Genomic DNA, 21520 nt, shown 5'->3' on the forward strand with positions numbered 1-21520 from the left:
CAAAGACTTGTCTGTACTTCACAGGACTCCAAACACGCCAAGATCTGATATCTAGTCATCTAGCTGTAGGAGTATTTGTGTTTGTCATGCTCTGGGTTTATTTTCAGCCAATAATGGGAGGATTTATTGTAGCTCAGGATCAGATTGGAAAAACAATGGAGAAAATGTTTTCTGGTTCAGTTGATCCGTTTGCCTCCTCACCCGGCTGCAGTTCTGGTGTCCATTTCATCATCACTTTCAGAATTCCCTGCTGGGTTTCCTCCTGTCTCATCCACCAGAAGTTCAAGTCATGTCTACGCTCACTGGGCCACGACCTACCAATGATGGAAGAAGGCAAACCTGATCCCTAATCCCAACAGGTTCAAGACCATACACGACAATGTGGATCCCAACAGGGACGGCAATGTGTCATTGCAAGAATACATGGCCACGAGGCCGAGAACATCAAGTCCAGTGTGGAGATAGAGAGCAACTTCTGACCTCTGAACATCGAGAATAACCTTACGTTACTAAAGTAGAGCTCTACCAGAGCCTGACCAGGCAGGAAAACCACGCTCCACCAATACATTATCGACGATTAATGCCAGTTAATCCGAGTGAAACTGGAGCTCTGTATGCTTGGAAACTGTTACATAACAATGTAAATAAAATGATGTCTGTAGGACTGAAACGGGAACAAACAGCAGTTTGCTCTTTGAAGTAAAAACAAGACAAAAGGCCTCCTAATTAAGGTGGAAAGATCAAATATTCACACAGTGCAGCGTGCGCTTTTCCGAATATCGTACTCGGAAACATCCAAACAACTCGCTTCATCCTGCCTTTTCTTTTTTAGCTGAGAGAACAGGAGATATTTTGGGCAACGTACAACCTCTCATCTGTTTAAAACTGTTCATCATTACTACTCCTCTCCCTCTTGTTTGGGGCGTCTTCTCTCTGAGGTCGGTGCATTAAAAATTGAAAGCGTTCTTTGTGTTGATGCAGAAAGGGAAGGGGAGGGGAGAGAAAACAGCGACGACGGCGCTCTTCTGAGTGCTACTCCTGTGCTCTTGAAAAGCCGACATCAACCAAACGGGGGAGGAAGAGAGGATGGGTAGTAAAAAGAAAAAAAGGAAAAGGTGACATGAAGAAGTTGTCACTCTGTTTGTTTTTAATGTTGAGATGTTAAAAAAAGCTGTCGGTGTGCTGTGGTTGTGGTGAGACGAGCACATACAGTACAGGGTGTTAGATCCTTTTCCCAGAGGAGTCTGACACAGAAAAATATATAATAAAAATACACATCACAGCTGCTGCACTCATCTCCAACAACCAGCAGCCATTAATTCATGTACAGCTGCTCGAGCAAACACAGGCCTTTTGAACTGGATTCTAATAAATCTCAATTTCCTAATATAATAATTATCTTAATTTTGGGAAGCTGCTCTGCACCTTTCAGCAGCTTTCTGCCAATCAAGCGTACAGTGGGAAATATTACAGTAGGATTTTTTACTTGAAGTGCTGAGTCATGGTTATACTGAAGGAAAGAAACAATACGGATGTGGTTGGTTGGATGCAGTGCTTTAACAAAAAGGGGGCAGATTCAGATTCAGACTGTTCTGACTCCCAATCATCAAATACGGCAGCGGCAGTGACCCAACGATTCAAACAATGTCACAAGCATCATTTCAGGGCGCATCCACATGGTGGCGTTGTACGTAACAGAGGCTGTGCCTAGACCATGGGTCGGCAACCTGCGGCTCCAGAGCCTCATGGGGCTCTTTGATCCCTCTGATCTGGCTCCCTGTGACTTTCGAAGATAATTGATGAAAAATTTAATTAAATTAAAATGTATTGTAGCGTTACAGAACTGTGTTATTGTCGGCCATAACCACGCCAAACGCCAAACGCTACAGTATCTTGTCCAGTCCTGACCTGCAGACGCTGTGCGCTGAGGCTCAGAAGCAGAAATCACATTAACTAAGTATGATAAATATTTTATTTATTTATTTATTTTTTGTTGTTGCACAGAATGTTTTTGTTTCATGCAGAAATGTTGCCTGATTTCGTTTTCTCTCTCTGCAGTCCTTCATTAAATGTACAGTAATAATTAAAAAAAATGTTGCATGCCGTGTCATTTTAAATGTCAAAAGGGTTTTGCGGCTCCCGGTGCTTTCTTTACGGTGAGAAACGGGTCCAAATGGCTCTTTGAGTGGTAAAGGTTGCCGACCCCTGGCCTAGACGAATAATGCCACACTGTTCGGCTATGCACAAAAAAACTTTAAACTCATAATAAGCTGTAGGTACCACGTATCGTTTCTTGCTGACCCATCCGGTGAAATGTTTTGTATAACGGCTGAGAAATGTGGCGGAGGCCGGGGTCGATATGTCACACCAACACAGGGCGCCGTTTGTGTGAAAGCAAAAGTCAACATTGACTTGAACGTTACATATGTAATGTAGCAAGTTGTTCCCAAACCTACCTGTGCGTCGCCGAACAGTGACTCAGTGACTGTTTGGTGTAGCAACAGTAACTAAGGGAAGCTTAGCAAACAGTCTATTGATCTCTGCTCATTGAAAGAGGCTATTACTGGTTATATTTGTTCCACAAAATCTTATTATCAACTCTGTGACGTACATTTGCTATTTTCCAGTTTCCATCTGTATTTTGTCCTGATGATTCAGCTGTGAGAGTTTCTTGTCCATGCAAGCCTGGAAGAGCTCCAGCTATGTATGAAAGAAGAAAGAAAAGGACTTTCATAACCCTGGAGGTCAGAAATAACACCTGCCACTCCACAACTCTCTAACCCTTGAAAAATCCATTAAGACTGAAAACACATAGGCTATCTTGGTCCAAGCACCATTATGAACCGACCGCATGCTCTTCTTAGATCTCTGATCTCATTTTCATATCAGGATATTTTCTGAGAAGCTTTTTTCGGCTGCATTTCCCCCGCGACAGACTTAAAGTGTCTGCGAGAGTCTTCCAGGTCAGATTCACTGTCCTGCCATGTTTCGGCTGAAAGCCTCACCTCAGCCCCCCAGAGGAAAAAACACCTCCACCCATCCATCCATCCGTCCATCACTCCTCCTGCAGTCCTGACAGCAGGCGACAGAGGGCAATCTCCCCCCAGGCAGGCAGGCGGGCGGGCGGGCGGGTGGAGAGGCAGCCAGGCAGCAGAGGAGTGGGTGGGGGTCTTGATTGACAGCTGCAGCGTTGGAGGGAAAGAGGAGTTTTGCCTTGAGTTGCCAGACGCCCCGCTGAATAGAAGCTTACATGACGACGGTAAGAGTTGAGCACACATTCAGCTTTTTGTTGGAAAGTAGGGGAGAAAAATAAAAACAGATTTTTTTTTTCTGTTGCGTTTCCTCGACAAGCTGCCGAGACAAGACGCAGGATTAAGAGCTTCTGGGTTCATGGCGTCTCAGTACGTTTTGGGTTTAGTTTGAGTCGGTGCTTGCATTTGTTTGTGGGTTGTGTGTTTTGTCTGTAAATATCTAATCAGCCTGCTGTGTAACAGAAAATATGATGCTGCAGTCGACACACTTCACACTCCAGGTGAACATTTTAACATATCACCGTGTATTAGAAAAATGTAAATGAGGTCAAAGCGAGGTCAAACAAACACATAAATGTGGATTTTCTTTCCACGACTGCTCTCGCCTTTTATCCAGAAACATCATGTACACATGTCGTGTGAGAGTCATCACAGCCTGTGAAGAGATGTAATGTCACCCAGAGGGTTCTGGAAAAAGACATTTACAGCTCACATCAGGACGCTGGAGGAGAAACATCATCATCCGTCTCTGTACGGTCAGTGTCATTACGTCCTAACACCAATGTTCTCATGTTCTGCTTGGTGTCCACGATCTCCAGAAAGCTTCACCGTCAGTTGGCTCGGATTAGAAATAGTTTCTGTTGCAGGGTTCTGTTGACAGATTGTTTTCATCAGGTTATGTATCTCCCTGAAAATGTATAATCACAATATTACATTCAAAGGTGTGCTTTATCGTCGGCACAGTGATGCTTACAGACCACGTCATGCCGATAACGACGGCACACACACACCCTCTCATGTAACATTCATTAAGTTGAGAGCGCTCCTCTCGGAGGGTTAATAGACTCTTGTGAACGTCCTTTTTATCTGGACTTGAGTTAAAAAGACGTGTATACATGAGAGACAAAAAGATGAAGAAGAAGCCCGGGAGCATCGTTGAGTGGTGGCTGACTTGCATCTGTTGTTATGGCAACGGAGGACTCAGTACCATTTTTGTCCCAAAAAAAAAACAGTGTAACATTATTCCATTAAAATCTTTCCGTCAGTGTCTCGAGCTGAAAGTGGCTGAATGGAGAGGACACGGCGACAGCAGGATGAGTGAAGGATCCAGCATCTCGACTGGAAACACTGGAAGGCCTCGGGGCTGAAGAGGAGGAGGAGGAGGAGGACATAAGGAGAGGACGAAGATGAATTAGGACTCGGGAATCGATGTCATGTCATGCTGCAATCTGGACATTTCGGCAGGCTAATCCAATTCTGGAGCCAATGATACTCACTGACTCAGTTTACCACAGATTTTTCATTGCTATATAGAATAAAAGGGGAGGCGACATACTGGAACACACTGAGGAGTGATGGAGTGATGAAGTGGACGGAGGAGGAGCGGTGGACAGCAGAAAACATGTTGTACACCAAATCCATCCACTTTCTGTTAAAGAAGTGGTTGCTAATGGCGACAAAGCTGCAGATTTTTTTTGTGAAAGAGGCTTAAACGGTGGCAGGAATGTCTGTTGAGGTGTGAATCGCTGCTTAAAACACTGTTCTAAGCAGCAATTAGTGGATGTGAGAACCGTACAGTGTCTGTCAACATGGAGAGGGCAACATTAACCCATCGGGATGAGGTCTGACAACATGCGAACATTTTCCCAGCAACTAGACCAAAAAATCCCACAACAGTCTGCAAACATCAGAGGCTGGTTAGAAACTATTGTTACACAGTTATCGAGCAAATCCTGAACAACTTAATCTGCTGAGATGTTTCCTGGTGTCGCGCCAGAACCTGAGCTGGGCAAGCGGGCGATGTAACCGGGCTCAGCAGAGCAGCGCTCCCTCACTCTCATTCACGGTCTGTCTCTCAACCATTGGCTCGCCCTCTCTTTCTCAAACCACCAGACACAAATTAAAAGAAACTCTGCAGCGTAAAATGTTTTCGAAGCCGCTTCATGAAATTAACCAGAATCAGATCGTCTGATTGGCTGGATCCAGCTCAGACAACCCGACCCTCAAATGAATGAAAAAAACCCTGCGTTTTCCTGTCTGAATGCAAAAAAGACAACAATAAAAGGTAGTTAATAATAAAAGACAATATAAGCAATAAAACTGATAATAATAAACTAATAATAAATGATAATAATAATAATAATAATAGTAATAATAATAATAATAAAATAATACAAAATTCTTTGATTAAAAAGAAAATGTATTATTATTTTACAGTCTCTTACATAATGTTAAATTATTTATGACAATGATCATGAAATAATAATTTATTACATTTGAACTGCGACCTTCCCGTTCATGTTCCCTGTGAGTTCTCTGTAAGTCTGTTTTCACCATGACTCTATAAATTATTCATTAATTATCCGTCTGCTCTTTAATAACGATGACAGGTATGTGGCTGTGTTGATGGTTTACAGATACATGGAGCTATAAATAGCCACAGCTGTGCGTAATGACAGCTGTTCTGACTGTGTGCAGAACAACGCTGATGCAACACAATCAGTGAAATTGCAGCTTTTTTTTTTTTTCCCCTCTTTGCCGTTCTTCTCATTGACAGCTGTAACAGGCAGGGAAGGCAAGGGACATTTATTTATAGAGCACAATTCATACCCAAAAAGACAGGAAGAGTCCACAGGAAGGAAACACACAAGAAACAAACAGTCGAAAGTACACTGAGCAAAAACAACAAACTAGCAAGACACAAAGAAACTTCATTAAAAGTAACTGGAAACAGGCATCTCAAGTCTTCGCTGTGTGACCAGAACCACCCGACCCAAGAGGTCTCCTGGGCCTAAGTTTTGGTGATTTATGGACCAGCAGAGTCTTTTTAAAGTTGATTTGATGAGGAACTGGTAGCCAATGTAGCTGATCCGAGAACTGAAGTTCTCCAGCATCATTCTGGATGAGCTGGAGCTCTCTGATCGTTGTCTTAGTCCATTGCAGACACAAAACCTGTTTGTCAATCCTCTAATACCGTTACTCAAATGAGCACTTTGATTACGACTCAATCAACAAACAGCTCGACCTCAAAACAGAAACACAACTTCCTCTTTAAGTTGATACAGAATATGTGGCATTTGGAGCTTTTTAAACCAAGTCGGATTCATGCAAAGCAAATAGAGTTGTCGTGACCTGGTCAGTTTTCCTGGCGACTCTTCGGTGAACTCCCATCCCTCTGTCCCTCACGGTGATATGTGACGTAATTTTCAGCACCCCACATAACAGACAACAGTTGTGTAGTAGTAGGTAGTGCCTTTGGCAACTTAGATGAACAGTTTATTAGAATTTATGTGGAAAAGTTGCCGCAATTCGGTCAGTCCTCCCTGCCGACTCTTCGGTGAACTCTCCCCCAGAAAACAGCCTCCGTCTGGGCAGTGAGAGCCGGGTCAGTCCCTCTGTTTACTGATGGCCGTGATGTGATATTGACGAATGCTTCCAGAAGATTGGAAACCCGAGACACTTTGTGGGCAGAGACATTTGTAGGCTCACAGAGGAAACCGGGTGGAAACCCGCCAAATAAAATCACAGATATCAACGTAATGATACATATTTCTGGTCTGGTTATTGAGGACTTTATTTAACGTGTTTTGATGGGCCCTGGGATCTAAGATGGTTAATAATTGGGCAATAAGTGTTGGTGGAGGCACAACGGGATGCTTGAGGGCATTTCTACGTCCATTTATGGAACTATGAGAGTGGAAATGACTCCACAGTGATTGAGATTCATAAAAAGAACAGACGCACGTACACTTTAAAAACGGCCAGTTAAGGTTTGTCTCCGACCCTGAGGAGCGGGTTCATAAATTAAACAAGAGGACACCTTCCTAACAGACAAAATGTTTTTGTTTTTAATTTTGTATTGTCATCCATCGATATAATGCACAATGACTGCCTGGACTGTTCTCTGACAGCCGGATGGATGATGTTGTGCATAACACGCTTAAGCAGTTAGCGGAAGAAGACAAATGTACGTTTACACACAATGCACAAAGGAGGTAAGGCTGCAGTGTTTACATCTGGTATTGATTCTCTTCTATCAAAATCAATGGATTTAAGAGGACGCAGGTATCACAGTATACTTAAGTCGATCTGCGTGTCGGGAAGCGGAAAGGGAAACATTTCAGGACGGAACGGAGCGTCGAAGTCTCAGTCTTCGTCCGTCGACCACCAGCCCACCTTCCCCTCATCTCTCCTGTATCTTATGATAGGGGGGGAGGAGAAAAGGAGGAGGGGTGAGAATGGTGTTGGACGAGTTGTGTGTTGTGGTGTGATTAGCCGGCTCTATTAGGACCCTGCTTTGTTGTAAACACAGGGGATTAGCTCTAGACCAACACACTATCAAACAATTAACACTAATCGCTAAAGATTGCTGCTACCTTCACTGGCATTAATGCTGCTTAGCAACTACAAGAAACCGTTCCAGCGCTTTCCTCGTTTGACACTTTTGAATTTTTTTTGTGCTCATTTCTGTCTTTTTTCCAAAAAGGGCTCTCGCTGTTCATTCTGATTTTCTGCTCAGACTCTGCTTCCTTCACGATGGGTCCAGATGAACAGTGGGGCCGTTTTCCATTCGTCCAGCTCTTCATGCCATAATTCATTCGCTCCACCGTTCATTTTCCTGCTGTCAGAAAACACAGTGCACACAGGTGTCCAGGCCGGAAAAATGCAGCAGAGGTTTGTATACAGATATTTTTATTTAAGAAGTAGAAGCAACACTAACAAAGACCCCTCAAACGCTGGATGGAAAGTTTGAGTTAAATGTTCGCTGGAGTGTGAGGAGTAAAATGTGCTGAGGTTGAGTTTCATCTGACAAAAGTCCGTGTTAGAGAGAGATTTAAAATTTTGTAAACTGGTTGTCCCCGTGCATCATATTTTATTTATGTTTGGAAAGTATAACTTGAATTAGCATAATTACGATGTCAGATAACCGAGGTAAACTAAAATATTTGGAGGCAGAATGTGCCAACTCAACTCATTTTTTATAATTTGGGAGACTAAAGCCAACATCCATCCAGCGCCTGCAGCAGGTACTTTGAATGTTGCTGATATAAATTGTAATCAATAAGTCAAGGATGTCCCGATGACTGATTTCACCGTCGCGCGTCACCAGAAATATAAATTTAGACTAGTCGACTCGCCTTAATATAGGACACAAACTGCACACACGACTTGGATCGACAATTTTTTAGAAGGTCCAATGTCTGCTCCAGCCCTCTAGCTCCTCTAGTCCCTGAATCTGTCCTCCAGACCCGCCGTCTGAGATCCGTCCCTTGAGGAGGAGGTACGTCATTGTTTTAAGGTCATTGTTGTTTGTTTCTGTTTTATTTTGTAATTCTACCCTCTCTTATTTCTTGTGTTCTTTACTTCCTGCTTTGAGCACCTTCCCGCCATTCTGACTCTGCTCCACCTTGATGGTTTTCACCTGTCCCCGTTAGTTTCACCTGTGTGAACTTAGCTTACTCACCTTGTGTTTTTTTAGTCCCTGTGTTCCTTGGTCAGTCCTACCGAGGATATTCTGAACAGGAAGTCTGGAGAGGTTCTTGCACATGTGGGATGTGTCACATCATTGCCAATTCCCTGAAACCCAATGAAAGAAATCCGGAGTTTTCCATCGCAGCCATGAATGTCACACGCATCGCTTCATCCTTTTTGATCTTCTGAAAATAGATTATCAAGAAGTGGCTGTCACTTGTGCCCAGCTGTTGAGGCACATCCTGCACAGCCGGCCTGTTACTTTCTCTGTGAGACAGAAGAACAGTGCAGTGAGGTGGTATACACCGATACACTCGAAGTCAGTATCAGAATCTGCCTACAACTTGATGTGTTTGTTTCCAAACAACACAAGCAACCTTGAAGTTGCAGAGAAATGATGCCTTCGTCACAGGCTACATTCTGTGTGTTGACCTTCAGTCTAACCTGATCAAAAGGAAAGAAACGATGAGTTTTTGGGAATATGGTCGGCCAGAAAAGATTGCAGCGCATAAAATGAAAACAAGAAGCAAGCAGCCATGCTGAGAGCATTACCTATTCAGAGGATCTGATCGATCATTTCCCCCATGTCAGGATTATTTTGTTTGTGTGGGGAGAGAGAGATGGGAATGACATACGGAAAGAGACCACAGTCATATTCCGAACGCCCCTGATCGATCATTTCTTGAACTCTCTTTTAACTTGAAGCCCCCCGTGACGTGGAGAATTTGCTCGAGCATGAACACGGACAGTCTGAGACACAAACAACAGGAAGATTTCATAAATGAGATGAGTGAAGACTGACGAAAGGTCTTCGGATCAACGATGAAACCAATGTTGGGGATCTTGTGAGAGCTCAGGTACAAAATGATTTGAGAGATTTGTACCTTTCTAAAAAAATAAAACAGACTTGCTAAACATGAAAATACATATTTAAACAAAAGTTTGAACCTTGCAGGTCCCCAAAACTGGAAAACCATGTGCGGCTCTGCATATTTACAATGTTTGCTGTAAAAATCTGCAAATAGGGAGGGAGTGGTCGCAGACATCGTGCCGCTTACAATGTGTGTGTTACACCCCCACCACTATAGAGTACAGCTAGCATCAGCTATCTTCAGTGCGGACAGAACAACTCGAAAGTGTCCAGTCTACAGTGAACACAGTGACAGAACCCTGAACCGGCAGTGTCCAGTCTAACAGTGAACACACGTCAGAACATCTGAACTGCATGTGCCAGTCTAACATGAACACAGCGACAGAACCTGAAGTGTCCAGTCTAACATTGAACACAGTGGACAGAACCTCTGAACCGGCAGTGTCCTCAACATGAAACACAGCGTAGAACTCTGAACCGGCAGTGTCCATCTAACAGTGGAACACGGTGCGACAGAACCTCTGAACCGGCAGTGTCCAGTCTACAGCGACACGGCGAACAGAACCTCTGAACCGGCAGTGTCCAGTCTAACACGAACACGGCGACAGAACCTCTGAACCGGCAGTGTCCAGTCTAACAGCGACACGGCGACAGAACCCTGAACCGGCAGTGTCCAGTCTAACAGCGAACACGGCGACAGAACCTCTGACCGGCAGTGCCAGACTAACAGCGAACACGGCGACAGAACCTCTGACCACAGTGTCCAGTCTAACAGCGGAACACGGCGACAGAACCTCTGAACCGGCAGTGTCCAGTCTAACAGTGAACACGGCGACAGAACCTCGAAACGCAGTGTCCAGTCCTAACAGCGAACACGGCGACAGAACCCCTGAACCGGCAGTGTCCAGTCTACGTGAACACGGCGACAGAACCTCTGAACCGCAGTGTCCAGCCTACTGTGAACACAGCGACCAGAACCTCTGAACCGGCAGTGTCCAGTCTAACAGTGAACACAGCGACAGAACTCTGAACCGGCAGTGTCCAGTCAACAGTGAACACAGCAGCCTATCAGGTGTTTCTTGCCGGTTTTGGCTCCGGGCACCGGGGCTGAGTCAGTTCAGTTAGCTACACAATAACTGAGCAACCACAGTTATTTTTACATCAAGGAACAGTAGCTAATGTTGCTTTACATCAAATCTAACTAAAATAGCTCTAAGTTGGCAGTTGCTACATAGCACTAGCTCCAAAACCAACTGGAGCCTCGTGTTAGCTCCTATAGCTTTGTTATTTAGCTTTATCTTTATTGCTACTGATCAATGTTTCCATAATAAAGTCGTAAGCCTCTCGGTGGTGTGAGTTATTCCCATGTTGCTGAGCCCGGTCTGTATAGCATGCTAACGGCATATCCATTTAGCAGCAGCTAATAGCAGTTAGCGTTCGCTATTAGCAAGTGTTGTAGGCTAAAGCTGAACAGTCAGTGGAAAAAAACAATTTCTTACAGGGATTAATAAAGTACCTCTGATTCTGATTGATTCTGACATCAAAGGGAAAAGTACCAAATAAGTGTGAATAAAATCGATCCACTAATGTGCGGAGCTGTGCTGAAATGACGTAGCAGCCCTCAGAATCACTCATGACAGGATTTTTTGTCGGTGTTGGTCCAGATGCGAGGACAGAGGACAGACGGGACAAAAACAGAAACAGGAAGACGTAACGGCAACCTCAACGAGAAATTGTACTCGACAATGGTTTTTTATCTCGTCTGCCTGAATGTTTTTTACCACCTTCAATGTTGTTACAGGCCAGAACTGCATGACCCAATCAGCTCACTTGTTCCTCCGTGTACATAAAGTGCATTCAACCCAAAATTCTGCCCGCCAAGGGAAACACGCTACACACGGCTATTAAACAAACATCTTAGCAATTCAGCAACAGTACTCCCTCCCTCACTCAAACACACACAGCACCCCTGTAGCACACATGTATCATCGACAAACACCCCCGAGCGCCTCCACCTAACAAAACTCTGAACCTAAACATATCCTCGCCTCTAGAGGAGATTTTTGTCTCCACCCTGCTTTAACATCCTCGTCTCCTTTCTTCTCAGAACCAGATTTAGACCGTCCCAAGCAGACATGAACAATTCCCCCGTTCCAGCTCGTCTCATCGAAAGAGAAATTTAGGAATTCTATAGCCGAGGAAACCTTCAGTGAGTGGCAGAGGAATGAAGGGAAGCGTGCGCGCGCGTCTCAGGGGCGCGCGTGACAGATAAACAGAAGCACAGACAGGTGCTCCGCTTCTCACGAGTCCCGTGCACGCGCTCACGCACGCACGCGCACACACAATGTGAGCTGCTGTTTATTTACTATGTGCAAAGTAAGAGCAACAGGTTGGTCAATACTAAAACTGATAATAATAATAATAATAATAATAATAATCATAATCATAATCATAATAATAATCAAATTTCATTGATTAAAAAGTCAAACCAGCGTTTCTTTAGGTTGTTGCCACTCATGTCTTCGATTGTATTATTATTTTACAGTCTCTTACATAATGTTAAATTATTTATGATCAGTGAATCATGAAATAATAACTTTTATTTACATTTGAACCGTCGACCTTCCCGTTCATGTTCTCTGTGAAGTTCTCTGTAAAGTCTGTTTCACCATGATCTCTATAAATTATTCATTAATTATCCGTCTGCTCTTTAATAACGATGACAGGTACGTATGTGGCTGTGTTGATGGTTTACAGATACATGGAGCTATAAATAGCCACAGCTGTGCGTAATGACAGCTGTTCTGACTGTTGCAGAACAACGCTGATGCAACACAATCAGTGAAATTGCAGCTTTTTTTTTTCCCCTCTTTGCCGTTCTTCTCATTGACAGCTGTAACAGGCAGGGAAGGCAAGGGACATTTATTTATAGAGCACAATTCATACCCAAAAAGACAGGAAGAGTCCACAGGAAGGAAACACACAAGAAAACAAACAGTCGAAAGTACACTGAGCAAAAACAACAAACTAGCAAAGACACAAAGAAACTTCATTAAAAGTAACTGGAAACAGGCATCTCAAGTCTTCGCTGGGTGATCCAGAACCACCCGACCCAAGAGGTCTCCTGGGCCTAAGTTTGGTGATTTATGGACCAGCAGAATCATTTTGAAGTTGATTTGATGAGGGACTGGTAGCCAATGTAGCTGATCCGAGAACTGAAGTTCTCCAGCATCATTCTGGATGAGCTGAAGTCTTAGTCCATTGCAGACACAAAACCTGTTTGTCAATCCTCTAATACCGTTACTCAAATGAGCACTTTGATTACGACTCAATCAACAAACAGCTCGACCTCAAAAGCAGAAACACAACTTCCTCTTTAAGTTGATACAGAATATGTGGCATTTGGAGCTTTTTAAACCAAGTCTGATTCAGTGCAAAGCAAATGAGTTGTCGTGACCTGGTCAGTTTTTCCTGGCGACTCTTCGGTGAACTCTCCATCCCTCTGCTTACTCACGGTGATTATGTGACGTAATTTTCAGCAACCCACATAACAGACAACAGTTGTGTAGTAGTAGGTAGTGCCTTTGGCAACTCAGGTGAAAAGTTTATTAGAATTTATGTAGAAAAGTTGCCGCAATTCGGTCAGTCCTCCCTGCCGACTCTTCGGTGAACTCTCCCCCAGAAAGCAGCCTCCGTCTGGGCAGTGAGAGCCGGGTCAGTCCTTCTGTTTACTGATGATGATGATGTGATATTGATGAATGCTTGAAAGATTGGAAACCCGGGGACACTTTGTGGGCAGAGACATTTGTAGGCTCACAGAAGAAACCGGGTGGAAACCCGCCAAAATAAAATCACAGATATCAACGTAATGATACATATTTCTGGTTCTGGTTATTGAGGACTTTATTTAACGTGTTTTGATGGGCCCTGGGATCTAAGATGGTTAATATATTGTGCAATAAGTGTTGGTGGAGGCACAACTGAATGCTTGAGGGCATTTCTAGGTCCATTTATGGATACATATGAGAGTGGAAATGACTCCACAGTGATTGAGATTCATAAAACAGAACAGACGCACGTACAGCTTTATAAAACTGCCAGTTAGAGTTTTATGTCTCCGACCCCTGATGAGCGGGTTCATAAATTAAACAAGAGGACACCTTCCTAACAGACAAAATGTTGTTTTTAATTTTGTATTTGTCATCCATCGATATAATGCACAATGACTGCCTGACTGTTCTCTGACAGCCGGATGGATGATGTTGTGCATAACGTCGCTTGAGCAGTTAGCGGAAGAAGACAAATGTACGTTTACACACAATGCACAAAGGAGGTAAGGCTGCAGTGTTTACATCTGGTATTGATTCTTCTTCTATCAAAATCAATGGATTTAAGAGGACGCAGGTATCACAGTATACTTAAGCTTCGATCTGCTTGTCGGGAAGCGGAAAGGGAAACATTTCAGGACGTGAACGGAGCGTCGAAGTCTCAGTCTTCGTCTCCGTCGACCAGCCAGCCCACCTTTCCTTCCCCTCATCTCTCCTGTAGTCTTTGATTGATTGGACGAGTTGTGTGTTGTGGTGTGATTAGCCGGCTCTAATTAGGATCCATGCTTTGTTGTAAACACAGGGGATTAGCTCTAGACAAACACACCTATCAAACAATTAATACACTAATCAGCTAAAGAGTGCTGCTACCTTTCACTGGCATTAATGCTGCTTAGCAACTATCAAGAAACCCGTTCCAGCGCTTTCCTCGTTTGACACTTTTGAATTTTTTTGTGCTCATTTCTGTCTTTTTTCCAAAAAGGCCTCTCGCTGTTCATTCTCTGATTTTCTGCTCAGACTCTGCTTCCTTCACTGAATTGGTCTCAGATGAAACAGTGGGGCCGTTTTCCATTCGTCCAGCTCTTCATGCCATAATTCATTCGCTCACCATTCATTTTCCTGCTGTTCAGAAAACATCAAGTGCACTACAGGTGTCCAGGGCCGGAAAAATGCAGCAGAGGTTGTATACAGATATTTTTATTTAAGAAGTAGAAGCAACACTAAACAAAGACTCTCAAAGCTCTGGATGGAAAAGTTTGAGTTAAAATGTTCTGCTGGAGTGTGAGGAGTAAAAATGTGCTGAGGTTTGAGTTTCATTCTGACAAATAGTCCGTGTTAGAGAGAGATTTAAAATTTTGTAAACTGGTTGTCCCGTTGTGCATCATATTTTATTTATGTTTGGAAAGTATAACTTGAATTAGCATAATTACAGATGTCAGATAACCGAGGTAAAACTAAAATATTTGTAGCAGAATGTGCCAACTCAACTCAATTTTTTATAATTTGGGAGACTAAAGGCCAACATCCATCCAGCGCCTGCAGCAGGTACTTTGAATGTGCTGATATAAAATTGTAATCAATAAGTCAAGGATGTCCCTGATGACTGATTTCACCGTCGCGTCACCAGAAATATAAATTTAGACTAGTCGACTCGCCTTAAAATAAGGACACAAACTGCACACACGACCTGGATCGACAATTTTTAGAAGGTCCAATGTCTGCTCCAGCCCTCTAGCTCCTCTAGTCCCTGAATCCGTCCTCCAGACCCGCCGTCTGAGATCCGTCCCTTGAGGAGGAGGTACTGTCATTGTTTTAAGGTCATTGTTTTGTGTTTGCTGTTTTATTTTGTAATTCTACCCTCTCCTTATGTCTTGTGTAACTTCCTGCGCCTTCCCACCAATTCTGACTCTGCTCCACCTTGATTGGTTTCACCTGTCCCTCGTTAGTTTCACCTGTGTGTACTTAGCTTGCCTTGTGTTTTTTAGTCCCTGTGTTCCTTTGTCAGGTCCTACCGAGGATATTCTGAACAGGAACGTCTGGAAGATCTTCTTGCACAGTGTGGATGTGTCACATCATTCACAAATGCCCTGAAAACCCAATGAAAGAAATCCTTGAGTTTCCATCGTCAGCCATGAATGTCACAAGCATCGCTTCATCCTTTTTGATTCTTCTGAAAATAGATTATCAAGAAGTGGCTGTCACTTGTGCCAGCTGTTGAGCACATCCTGCACAGCCGGCCTGTTACTTTCCTCTGTGAGACAGAAGAACAGTGCAGTGAGGTGTGGTACACGCCGATACACTCGAAAGTCAAGTATCAGAATCTGCCTACAACTTGATGTGTTTGTTCCAAACAACAACAGCAACCTTGAAGTTGCAGAGAAATGATGCCTTCGTCACAGGCTGACATTCTGTCGTGGTTGACCTTCAGTCTAACCTGATCAAAAGGAAAGAAACGATGAGTTTTATGGGAATGATGGTCGGCGCAGAAAGATTGCAGCTCAATAAATGAAACAAGAAGCAGCAGCCATGCTGATAGCATTACCTATTCAGAGGATCTGATCGATCATTTCACCCATGTCAGGATTATTTTTTTGTGGGGAGAGAGAGATGGGGGAATGACATACGGGAAAGAGCCACAGGTCATATTCGAACGCCCCATGATCGATCATTTCTTGAACCTCTCTTTTAACTTGAAGCCCCCGTGACGTGGAGAACTTTGCTCGAGCATGAACAAGGACAGTCTGAGTACAAAACACATGAAGATTTCATTAAATAGAGATGAGTGAAGACTGAACGAAAGGTCTTCGGACCAACGATGAAACCAAATGTTGGGGGATCTTGTCAGAGCTCAGGTACAAAATGATTTGAGAGATTTGTACCTTTCTAAAAAATAAAAGACTTGCTAAACATGAAAATTTAAAATTCAAACAAGAAGTTTGAACCTTGCAGGTCCCCAAAACTGGAAAACCATGTGCGGCTTCTGCATGTTTACATGTTTGCTGTAAAAATCTGCAAATAGGGAGGGAGTGCTCGCAGATCATTGACTGCTGCTTACAATGTGTGTGTTACACCCCCACCACTACAGATTACAGCTAGCATCAGCGCCTATCTTCAAGTGACCAAACAGAACCTCTGAAAGTCTAACAGTGAACACAGCAACAGAACCTCTGAACCAACAGTGTCCAGTCTAACAGTGAACACGGCGACAGAACCTCTGAACCGGCAGTGTCCAGTCTAACAATGAACACAGCGACAGAACCTCTGAACCAGCTGTGTCCAGTCTAACAGTGAACACAGCAGCCTATCAGGTGGTTTTCTTACCGGGTTTGGCTCCTGGCGTTCCGGGCTGAGTCAGTTCAGTTAGCTACACAATTAACTGAGCTAACCACAGTTAGCGCCTCACTACTTAGTAATCTTTACATCAAGTAACGGTAGCTAATGTTGCTTTACATCAAATCTAACTAAAATAGCTCTAACGTTAGCAGTTAGCTATGTTAGCCGTTTCCCAAAACTAGCGAGGTCCATAACATTAACTCATGTTAGCAGTTAGCTACATTAGCACTAACTCCAAACCAACTGGATCCTCTGTGTTAGCTTCTATTAGCTTTGTTATATTAGCTTTATCTCTATTGCTACTGATCGATGTTTCCATAATAAAGTCCGTAAATCACCTCGGTGGTGTGCCTGTTGGCTGAGCCCGGTTCTGTTAGCATGCTAATGGCAGATCCAGTTAGCAGCAGCTAATTAGCAGTTAGCTACTTTAGCAAGTGTTTAGGCTAAAGCTGAAGCAGTCAGTGGACAAACAATTTCTCTACGGGGATTAATAAAGTCCTTCTGATTCTGATTGATTCTGACATTAGAGGGAAAAGTACCGAATATGTTGTGAATAAAATCTGATCCACTAAATGTACTGTAGCTGTACTGTAAATGACTGTAGCAGCCCTCAGAATCACTCATGACATGATTTTTTGTCGGTGTTGGTCCAGATACTGGAGGACAGAGGACGGACGGGACAAAAACATGAAACAGGAAGACGTTAACTGCAACCTCAAAGCAGAAATTTGTACTCGGACAATGGTTTTTATCTCGTCTGCTGAATGTTTTACCACCTTCAATGTTGTTACAGGCCAGAACTGCAGTGACCAATCAGCTCAGCTTGTTCCTCCGTGTACATAAAGTGCATTCAACCCAAAATTCTGCCGCCCTAAGGGAAACACGCTACACACGGCTATTAACAAAACATCTTAGCAATTCAGCAAACAGTACTTCCTCCCTCACTCAAACTGCACACAGCATCCCTGTAGCACCATTTATCATCGACAAACCCCCCCGGAGCGTCCTCCACCTACAAAACTCTGAACCTAAACATATCCTCGCCTCTAAGAGGAGATTTATAAGTCTCCACCCTGCTTTAACATCCCTCGTCTCCTTTCTTCTCAGAAACAGATTTTAGACCGTCCCAAGCAGACAATGAACAATTCCCCCGTTTCTCCAGCTCGTCTCATCGAAAGAGAAATTTAGGAATAATAATAGCCGAGGAAAACCTTCAGTGAGTGCAGAAGGAAGTGAAGGGGGAAGGCGGCATCACTGCGAGGTATTTTCTGAACGGTTTTGTATATTTTAAAGTTGATTCTGGCAGGTTTCTACCTAAATGCAGCACAATTATTGGTATTTTTTTAAGAAGCGTCTCACACCTGTTCAGTCCCAGATGTCAGACAGAACATGAGGCTTTTAATTCAGGTGATCCATCATTGGGAAGACAAACACAGTCACATTTTCCAGTTGCATCAGGATGCTGACTTACTCCAAATGTGACATTACAGGATTTGTTAAATAAAGTTTTTTTCAGTTCTAAAGTTTCATTTTTACAAAAAATGTTTCTACCATCCTCAGAACGACAGCTTGTTTTCCGCTTGTGTGGCAGTTTGGTCAGCGGGCGGTGACGCTGCAGGCACATTTCTAATGTCATGATGTGATGTTCTGAAGTCTGGCGACATCGTATAAAGAGCAACAGAGTTCATATGTGGAGGTGGTCGGAGTGGAAGACTTTCACCCAGGAGACCAAAATTTAAGCTTTTTAAAGCTACACTGTGTAGAAATCAGTGTTTGTTGCCTCCAGTTTCAGAGAGTACTCCCACTGTGGTAAATATGTTCAGCTCTACTCGAGTATTTGTTCTGATTACTTTACTTCTGATCAAAAACGAGCGACATTAAGCCAACCAGGTCCCCAGCAGCAGTCAGCCCAGCTCGGCGTCTGTCTTTCAGCCTTTTATTTCACCAAGCTCTCACCAACCACTAAAAGTCAGTCCCACATTTACTCTTGTCCTCCGTCAGCGTCCTCTTCACTCTCTTCTCCTCTGCCATTATGTCCATAGAGGCTGCTGAGCCTTTGCCCACTTGCACAGCTCCTGTTCTGGCACGACACCATCTCACCAGGACACCTGCGAGTCGTTAAGGACACCTGTGGGTCGTTAAGGTCACCTGTGGGTCGTTAAGGACACCTGTGGGTCATTCAGGTCACATGTTGTTGATAGTTGTTGAGGCGGAGCAGCCGGAGGACATCAGAGGGAAAACCAGAAAACATTTCCTCCATAAAATATGATCCAGTTTCACCAGAATCAGTGAAATAGTTGCTTTGTTTGGAGAGTTTGACGCGTCAGGCTGCTGATCAAGCTGATATTTTAGATTTTTGAGTTTGACGTGAGAAAGCGCTGAATAAAGAAAATATGTGTGACGACTCAACCAGGCCCAAATCTGAGAATATATAATCGTGATCTAAATAATTTATCACAACCTCAAAACCCTTCAAAAAGATGCAAAGCTACTGCTGTTTTTTTTTTTTGTTTTTTTGTTTTTTTGGCGTTGTTTCACAAAAATTCAAATTTGTGATATTGTTAGAAGACACAGTTGCCCACTTCCCCCTAATTAGTTGCTCACAAAGACGTGACAAGCAGCAAACCCAGTTTCCAGGCAATACCCCCTTCAAAATATCTGTGAGGACGACATTACCGACACTACAAACAGATTTTTATGCAGAACATGGATCACTATCTGCGCGTGATGAAGTCATATTAGGTGGAAAAAAATACAGTTAATCCAAAACAGCGGAGTCAGTGCAGCAGTTTGTCTCTGAGCTGCTTTTGTTTAGTGGATTTCTGGGAGTGTTTGACGCTACAGCAGAAGGAGCTTGTGAGAATTCATCAGTGGGTTTACACTCTGCATGGGCAGTGCGGAAAAAGAGAAGAGCAACACTAAAAATATACCTGTAACATTCTTCAAACAGCACAACACCCTCTCCACGTGTTAAAAGATTTCAAATGATCTTCCTCACAACGATGAGGCGCGATGAGTATTATGTTTAAAAAAAAAGATGAAATTCACTTCAGGAAAACAGAGACATGGGTAATTATCTCCACATGAATCACAATAAAAAAAGATGCCTAGTTATAAAAATAAGAAAACTGTTAAGTGATTCTGAAGCGGGTGTTTTTTTGTCTTTACAGCTGCAGAGAAGCCGACCGAAGACGTGAAACAGAATACAGACGAGGAGGAAAGAAAAAGTACCAATAACAAATAAATCAAGTTAGATAAGATAAAGTTCGAGAGAGATAAAAACAGGTTTTCTGTGCATAAATAAAGTAAAAGTGTTTCCAGATCAGAGACTGGGACCAGACTCAGAGCGTTTTATGGGTAAAGCCAATGGCGGAGGTTGGCGCTTATATAAATAAAATAATCAATAAATATCTCAACAACTATTGGACAGATTGTCATGAAATGTTATTAAAACATTCATGGAGTGTTTGTGGATCATCCATCATCAGACCAAAATATGAATTTAAAACCAAGACCATGACCCTGCAGAGGATGAGTGCTTATAGACAATAGATGGACGTTTACCTGATAAACTAATTAAATGTTCCCATAGTTGAGTAGAGCTGAGCCTTTGAGAGGTCCCCTTTAATCTTGTCTGACTCAAGTAGGTTTTCATGATTCATCTTCGAAACCATACATCTATTTATCTCATACTGGCCTTCGTGCAGCTTCAGTTCATCCGATTAAAATACTACTTTTGTTTCTGTCATAAGTGTTGCCAAGTTTCTAAAACCTTCTACGTGTTTGCAGGTACGACAGACGTCAAACTTTGAGCGTTTGAACGTTTCCAGCTCAGGCTTGTTCTGTTTCCTTTTTAAGTCGTAAATTAAATATAAAGAGGGCCGGCTTCAGGAAATCAGAAATAGAGTTTTATGTTTTTGTTTTTTTAACACTTCAGTTGAGACCAGGCGGCTCAGAGGAGCTCTGATCCCACATTGACTCGTCCTTTTTTGACTCGTCTCTGAGGCTCTGTGTTATTTTTTTATTTTTTTTTCCTCTTTTAGCTGAGAATGAATGAAGGTCTGCATCCAGCCAGAGAAGGATTTCATCCATTCCAACTTCTTTTTTCTAAACGAACAAACAGCGCTCTCCTCCTCGTCTGAGCTCCAGCCACATCCTGTACAGTCTCACGGCTATGTTTCCATAGCAACAGTGTCCGACTGGGTACACATGGGAAAGCAGCGAGAACAGAGAGAGAGAGAGCGAGAGAGAGAGAGAGAGAGAGGTGGAGGGGGGTAAAGAAAATAAAGTTTCTCCTTGGAAGAGTAAACCTGGCCATGACTGGTATCACATGGACAGACCTGCTGACCGAGGAGTTCAGCTTTATTTCTCTCTGTTGCCCCTGCAGCACGACGACGACGACGTTCCCATGACAACTGCATCCCTCGGTTCAAGTGGGCTGTCAGCTCGGCGTTAGCCCGGCGCTAATTCACAAACAGTAATAATCGATACGGATGATGCAACCCTGCCATCAAGTCGTCGAGGAAGGTGGAGGCGGCACAGTGTGAGCAGATATCGATGTATGAACAGAGAGTGATTTGTCCACCCTTGAAAGTAAGAAACATGCGTCCACAGAGCCGGTTTCCAAGGCTCAGAAACTTTTTTTTTTTACCTGGGTGTTAAGTGCATCAAACACCACCTGCGTCACGTAGCACCTCTGATGCATCATTTCACGGCACGGACAGAGGAGGAAATGAATAGAACATAAACGATGCTACATTCGTTCT

Source organism: Larimichthys crocea, chromosome I (assembly GCF_000972845.2).
Source record: "Larimichthys crocea isolate SSNF chromosome I, L_crocea_2.0, whole genome shotgun sequence".
In the NCBI taxonomy this organism is placed as follows: Eukaryota; Metazoa; Chordata; class Actinopteri; family Sciaenidae; genus Larimichthys; species Larimichthys crocea.